The sequence below is a fragment of the Tenrec ecaudatus genome, chromosome 13 (assembly GCF_050624435.1).
Source record: "Tenrec ecaudatus isolate mTenEca1 chromosome 13, mTenEca1.hap1, whole genome shotgun sequence".
NCBI classification, from domain to species: domain Eukaryota; kingdom Metazoa; phylum Chordata; class Mammalia; order Afrosoricida; family Tenrecidae; genus Tenrec; species Tenrec ecaudatus.
In genome coordinates, this window is record NC_134542.1 from 10,721,992 (window position 1) to 10,728,881 (window position 6,890).

At 45.7% G+C, this 6,890-nt stretch overlaps 1 non-coding gene across 1 annotated transcript; it reads left to right on the top strand.

Annotated features, from left to right (window-relative positions):
• Positions 1–2,964: 2,964 nt before the first annotated feature.
• On the top strand, positions 2,965–3,086 carry LOC142425277 (small nucleolar RNA SNORA40). Its single transcript, XR_012779625.1, has one exon. It is a non-coding gene; the product is annotated as a small nucleolar RNA SNORA40 (small nucleolar RNA).
• Positions 3,087–6,890: the final 3,804 nt, after the last annotated feature.

Consider the following 6,890-nt stretch of genomic DNA (forward strand, 5'->3'; position numbering starts at 1 on the left):
TGTCTGGTAAATCTGAACCATTGACCTTGAGTTAGCAATTTGATGCTTATCCAACAGTGACACTTGGGCTCCGTACAACAAACAAGGCTTTTAGATAAAGGAAATTTCCTGCTTCTTTCCGGGTGAGCACGGGTGGCGCAGTGGATTATTCAGGAGGCTGTTAGTAATAAGGGCAGAAGTTTGAAACCACCAGCAGCTCCACAGGGAAAAGTAAAGTTTTCTACTCCCATAAACAGCTACAATCTCGGAACCCACCAGGGAAGTCTGCTCTGAGTCAGCATTGATTCAAAAGCCGGTAGTTTGCTTTGCCAGCGATTACCTGAAAAATAGCCATCCTAAGTCAACAGTTTCTGGCAATAGTAGGGAAAGGTGACAGGCCTATCACATTTCAATCTTCAGGGTGGATTACAAGTCAAAGATGGGGGAAAAAATCCTCACAATTGGCCCAGTAGCCACATGGAGAAGGTCCAAGATTTCAATTTGCATGGATGTACCATCAGTGCTCATGGAAATCAGCAATCAATAAATGACACTGGGAATTTCACTGGGAAAAACTGACATGAAAGAGATCTTTAAGGTGTTAAAAAGCAAACAATGTCCCTTTGAGATGTATCTGCTCAAGTTGAGGTATTTAGGCCTGTGACAGCCGGATAAATGAATAAGTAAAACCAATGAAAAATTGATAACATTTCAATTATAGTGTTGCTGAAGATAACTGTGTACACCTCAACGTACCAGAAGAACCAGTCTGTTGGAAGAATTTCAGCCACAATACTGAATATAAGTCTGGATTGTCTCCTGTCTCTGTATAGATTATCAGAGGGAACGGGACCTGGAGGGCACCATGCTTGATAAAGCAGAGGATCCGTTAAAAAAAAAAAGTAAAAAGGAAGATCCTTCAGGATGTGGATTGACAAATAGGCTGCAACAGTGAGTTTGGCCACAGCAGGGACTATGGAGATGAGGTAGGAAGCAGGCAGTGTTGTGTTCTGTGGCAGCCACGTCGAGTCGCTAGGAGTCAAAACCCACTAGAAACCATATAGCAACACAATGTTCACATGTTTCCTATCGACTTTATCACGTTCTTTGAACCCAGGAAGACATTGTTCTGAAGACACGTCCATATGTTTCCCACGTGTTTTCTCTGCAGCTTATGGCAGATAGAGTCTCTTTTCTTTACTGTGATGGCCCTGATAGGAGACGGCGGCTCATAAGAAGGCCAACAGTTTCAACCACCAGCCACTCCCATGGAGATTTGCTGTCTTGGAAACCCACAGAGGCAGTACTCTCTGTCCGCTGTGGTAACTATGAGTCAGCATCAACTCGATGGCAGTGAGTTTATAGCTTTGTGGTAATTATATCCTAATGCCACAATAAGGATAGAAATGTAGGGGGAAATCACTAATCTCTGGCCATGGGCATCATGGAAGGATATTCTTGTATTTTCTTACAAGCTTGTCTGGAAGAATTCCAGCGTCAGCTTCCCACCCCAGCTCGCACCTTCTTTGCCAGTGAACCAAGGGGTCAACAAACCCTGCCACTGGTTGGCTTCATGTCCCGAGAAATGCCATGACCCCTGGTGACTCTGTTTCTTCAGTGCAGGTGAAATGATGTCTAATTGCCAATACTCACCACTCATCAATTGGTTATCACATTGTGGAGGCTGTGTACTGGGGTCATGTTGGAAGCTATGCCACCAGTAGTTCAAATACCTGCAGAGTCACTCATGGTGTGCAAGTATCAATGGTGCTTCTAGAGTGGGACAGGTGAAGAAGAAAGGTCTGCTCATCTGACAAAAATGAGCTCATGAAAACCCAATGGACCACAGTAGTCTATTGTCTAATGGAATGCTGGAAGGTTGGAAGTTACTCACAAGGCACAGTAGCCTCAACAATGGGCATCAGCAGTCAAGAAGCTGGACTCTGTTCACCAGCAACTCAACAGACTTAACTTTTCTTTTTGTGCTTTCAACTCTCGTCCACTTTATAAGGAGCCCGGTGGCATCACAGTGTTTGATTTGGGCTGCTAAGCATAAAAATGGGCAGCGGTTTGAGACCACCAGCCATGTGTCAACCCATCTTGCTGACGGCCTTCCTGTTGGCAGTTACTTATAGATATGGTGGCCAGAGTAACTGAGAGCACATGAACCCCCTCTTGTCCAATTTCACAGTCACCCCAGGTACTCTCTGACCCATGTGACCCAGGTATCCTTTCCAACAACCTGAAAAGGAAGAATTCACACAAAATCCTTTTTAGACTTCAAGGGGCTATTGCTAAACTTCCCTAGCGTTCACGCATATTATTACATAGGCTAGTCCCCTTTCACATTTACGTAGGGCAGTGGTTTTTCAACTGGCAGTGAGGTTGTGGTGTCCAGAGTGAATTGGAGCTTAAATTCTGAGCACTCTGGTTTGAAAAAAGCTATGAGTGTCAGGGGCATCCCAAAATTTATTGTCAGGGACCTCAAATAGATTAAGCCTCCATTGATTTATTTCTGATCATCAAGCAAGGTTGTAAATGGTCTGTGTTCCTAAGAACGTAAAAATCTCTACCCCGCTTTCTCCAAGCAAACCAGGGAGAGCAGTCTCTCTCTTATGGGGCTTATCTGGTTGTGTCCTTGATGGACGTCACCATACTGGGGACAGTAGAGTCATGGCATTGAATATGGTCAAAGGACCCTCGATCAATCTTATAAGCCTCTCTATCTAACAATGTGTGTTTCCAAATCATGGTCCCGATTCTGTGTCTGAAGTCCCACTTACAACTGTGAGGTATGGATCTGCCATCGGGCATGAATTTGTGACCATTTCCTTTGCTCCCTACTCTATTTATCTAGCTCGCTCAGACACCATTTTTACCTCATGCTAATGTCCTCCTTCATCCTAATTTTGTGCCGATGTCTTTGTGTTCCTCATCTCTTTTAAAACAAAAAAGGACCGTGGCCTGTTGAAAGGACAAAACCCCTGCACTTGTGTTTGTGTTTGTTTAATTAGTGGACACTTAAAGACAGGTACAAGAATAAATCCTCTTTTGCAACTCCAACTCATTGTGCAGTATAAGTTTGGATACAGATAAGAAGGGAGGGACTTGTAAAAAAAAAAAGCACACAATTATCTGTCTATGGCCAGAGTGGTCCTTAAAGGAAAGGATGGTGGGCACACTGCCATGATCGATCAGTCCTGGAGAAATACATCCTGCTGGGTAAAGTGGAGGGGCAGTGAAAAATAGGAAGGCCCTCAAGCAGATGGACTGACATCGTGGCTGCAACAATGGGCTGAAGAATAGGAACAATTACAAGGCTGTAGCAGGACCAGGCAGTGTTCCGTTCTGCTGTGCATGGGGCCGCTGTGGTTCAGAGCCAACAGGAGAGCACCTAACAACAAGTGTTCTCATTACTTTACATTTGAGATGAGGTCTCATTTGTACCCTGAAATAAGAGACATCTTGGATTGTCATTGTTTTTGGGGAAGATATGCTACTGATGACTGGTGAACAAAGGACAGGGATTCTGCTATATGTCCAAAAATGTACAGGACAGTCACTGAACACAAAGAACTCAAAACCCAACCTCAATGGCATTGAGTCAGTTCTAACACATAGGAACCCTATCACACAGGGTGGAACTAGCCCCAGGGGGTTTCCCTCACAACAACTCTTTAAGGTAGTAGAGAGCCTCGCCATGGAGCGGTTGGTAGTTCAGAACTGCTGGTCTTGTGATTAATACATGATTACACCACCAGGGCTACCTACAAAGAACTGTCAGTCCCAAATACCCGTGTCTCTGAGGTTGAGGAGCCCTGCTGTAATGTCTAGATTTTCCAGAGACTTCCCTATCTATAAGGACAGGAGAATCTAGTTTTCTGAGAATCGCAAATATATATATATATATATATATTCTTCAGTTCATTTAGAAAGGATTTATGGAGACTCTGCTATGTACAAAGTACTGTGTTGGGGACATTTCCTAATGGAACCTTGTGTGCCAATACTTGTTGTATTCAACCTGTGAGTTGGGAGCAAGGCTGGGCCAGAGGGCAACGGAGAGCACACTACAGACTATGTCAAGAGTTATATGCCTCGATGAAACATACAAATGTCTTCTAGTTGTTTAATGATTCCTCCCCTTCCACTATCATGATGCCATTTCTACCTTACAAATCCGGCGAGACCAGAGGTTATACACTGGTACAGAGAGGAATTGGAAACACAGGGAATCCAGGACAGATAAACCCCTCAGGACCAATGATGAGATTAGCAATACCTGCAGAGTAGGGGAAGGTGGGGTAGAAAGTGGGAACTGATCACAAGAATCTACATATAACCCATTCTCTGGGGTCAGACAACAGAAAAGTGGGTGAAGGGAGACGTTGGACAGCGTAAGACATGACAAAATAATAATAATTTATAAATTATCAAGGGTTCATGAGGGAGTCAGGGGGGAAATGAGGAGCTGATACAGGACACAAGTAGAAATAAAATGTTTTGAGAATGATGATGGCAACAAATGTACAAATGTGCTTGACACGATGGATGGATGTGGGATTGTGATAAGAGCTGTATGACCCAAAATAAAATACTTTTTAGATTAAAAAAAGAGTTATATGCCAGTCATTTTCATACACATCTTGAATCATATATATATATATACACTTAGGGTGGTTTGTCTACAGGAACAAATTCAGTGCCACTCAAGTATGTGCAAGAAAGAACTTTCTAGAAGGAATTCCATATCCAGAAGGCATCCCAGCCCAGTCCAACTCAAATCCCTAAGTCCAGTGCTAGCTAAGGCCCTTACAGGCTCAGGTAGCTGCAGATCAATGAAGGAGGAAGGTGAAGCAGGATGCAGGAAGATGACAGAGCAGCGGGCACAGTGTCACATGGCCCCAAGGTCAATGGAAACATGGGAAAGTGACAACAGCATTCAGGGTTGTGCAGCCCAGATGGGGCTGCCTCTCTGGGTAGGCAGAGCCCCCAGCAAGCAGGAAGGTGAAGGAGCAAGGAGAGAGAGAGAGAGAGAGAGAGAGAGAGAGAGAGAGAGAGAGAGAGAGAGAGAGAGAGAGAGAGAGAGAGATCCATTTCTTTCTCAGGAAAGGGCTACCCCCCACCAAGCAAGTTTTATTAGGATGATTATGGGGTTGAACTCTGCCCCTAGCCAGGAGTGTTTAGTTGACTTAATATCTAATTACCAGAGATGGCTCCACAGAGGCAGCCCTGCCATTTGCTAGCTGCTTCTGCCTGTAGCTGCCTTTATTGTTCTTGTTCATTCCTTTCCATAGCTATTTCTTGATCATCCATGTTAGTTCCTGTTAAACAGGCAGACATTGAGTTCTTACACCACTGGCAAAATATTTATATCACCATTTCTAGTAAAATTAATTACAGGCAATAATAAATATCACAATTGGAATATTGCACACTATAGTGTCTCATTGTCTATTCAGGTAACATTTTCTTCAAGGTTTTCTAGAGTACGTAGTATTCTCTCTCTCCTTTTGTTTTATTTATGTCAATTTGTCTGTCACTGTCGGCTATATTATTTTGCATCTAGGCTTCCTGCTTTGACATTAATTGATTGAAAACATTTTTTTCACTTCCTAGGCACCTAAATTCATTTCTCAGTCAAATTGCAAAATGTCTCCTAGGGAGAGAGAGGGGGAAACATGAGGAGCTGATACCAAAGGCTCAAGCAGAAAGAGAAGGTTTCGAAAGGGAGATGGCAAACTATGCACAAAGGTGCTGGACACAGTGGACGGATGGGTTGCTATAAGAGCTGAAAGAGCCCCCAACAAAATGTTTTTTTTAATGATTTTGTATTTTAAGTACACTATGAATTGTGTCTGAAAAAGTTTAAAAGATGGATCAGTGCAAACGCCTCCCTGTGGTTTCTCCTGAGTGTGGATCCCTGAAAGCAGGGACCAGCTTCAATGGAAAAGAGAGTGAGACCTGCCTTTGCAAGGCAGCCAGACCTGCTGAGAGAGACAGGGCTGCTGGGGTGCTTGGCAGTGTCCACCGAGCCTGTTGCTACTTCTTCTCTCCAGTGACTTGATCCTTCAGTAAGAAGACTCTAGCCAGGAAGAGCTCACTCCCTCATTCTGAGGTGTCCCCACCCACTCCAGCCAGCATGTCCCCTTCCTGAGGCGTGCCCACATGCCTGCCTCGGGAGGCCATTGCCATTAGGAGCATCCTTTTCCATGGCCCTGGCCCTAGGGATTTTTAGGGCATATGACTTAGAACAACAAACAAAACGGGTCATGTACTGGACCGAGTAAATATCCAATAGGGAAATACAGAAGATATTGTGAGGTTCCTTCCTAACTACTGAGTCAGATAGCAACATGGAAAAGATCACGTGTCTTCCTTGTTCCCCCCTCAGAGCTGGTATATAAGGGCCACACAATCCAAGGTGCATCAGACTTCTCCTCTCTCACCTCCTGCATCCTCTCTCCTCACCTCCTCCGAATCCTCTCGACTGACACCATGGGTTGCTGTGGTTGTGGAAGCTGCGGTGGCGGCTGTGGTGGCGGCTGCGGTGGTGGCTGCGGTGGCTGTGGTGGTGGCTGTGGGGGCTGCGGTGGCGGCTGTGGCAGCTGCACCACCTGCAGGTGCTACCGTGTGGGCTGTTGCTCCAGCTGCTGCCCTTGCTGCTGCGGCTGCTGTGGGGGCTGCTGCAGCACCCCCGTGGTCTGCTGCCGCCGCCATACCTGCCGCTGTGTCCCCTGCTGCTGCAGCTCCTGTGGCTGTGGCTCTTGTGGCTGCGGCTGCGGGAAGGGCTGCTGCCAGCAGAAGTGCTGCCAGCAGAAGTGCTGCTGCAAGAAGCAATGCTGCTGCTGAGAGGGCAGCGACGGCCTGGGGTAAGAGACGCTGGGAGCTTTTCTCAGGCCATTTGGCTC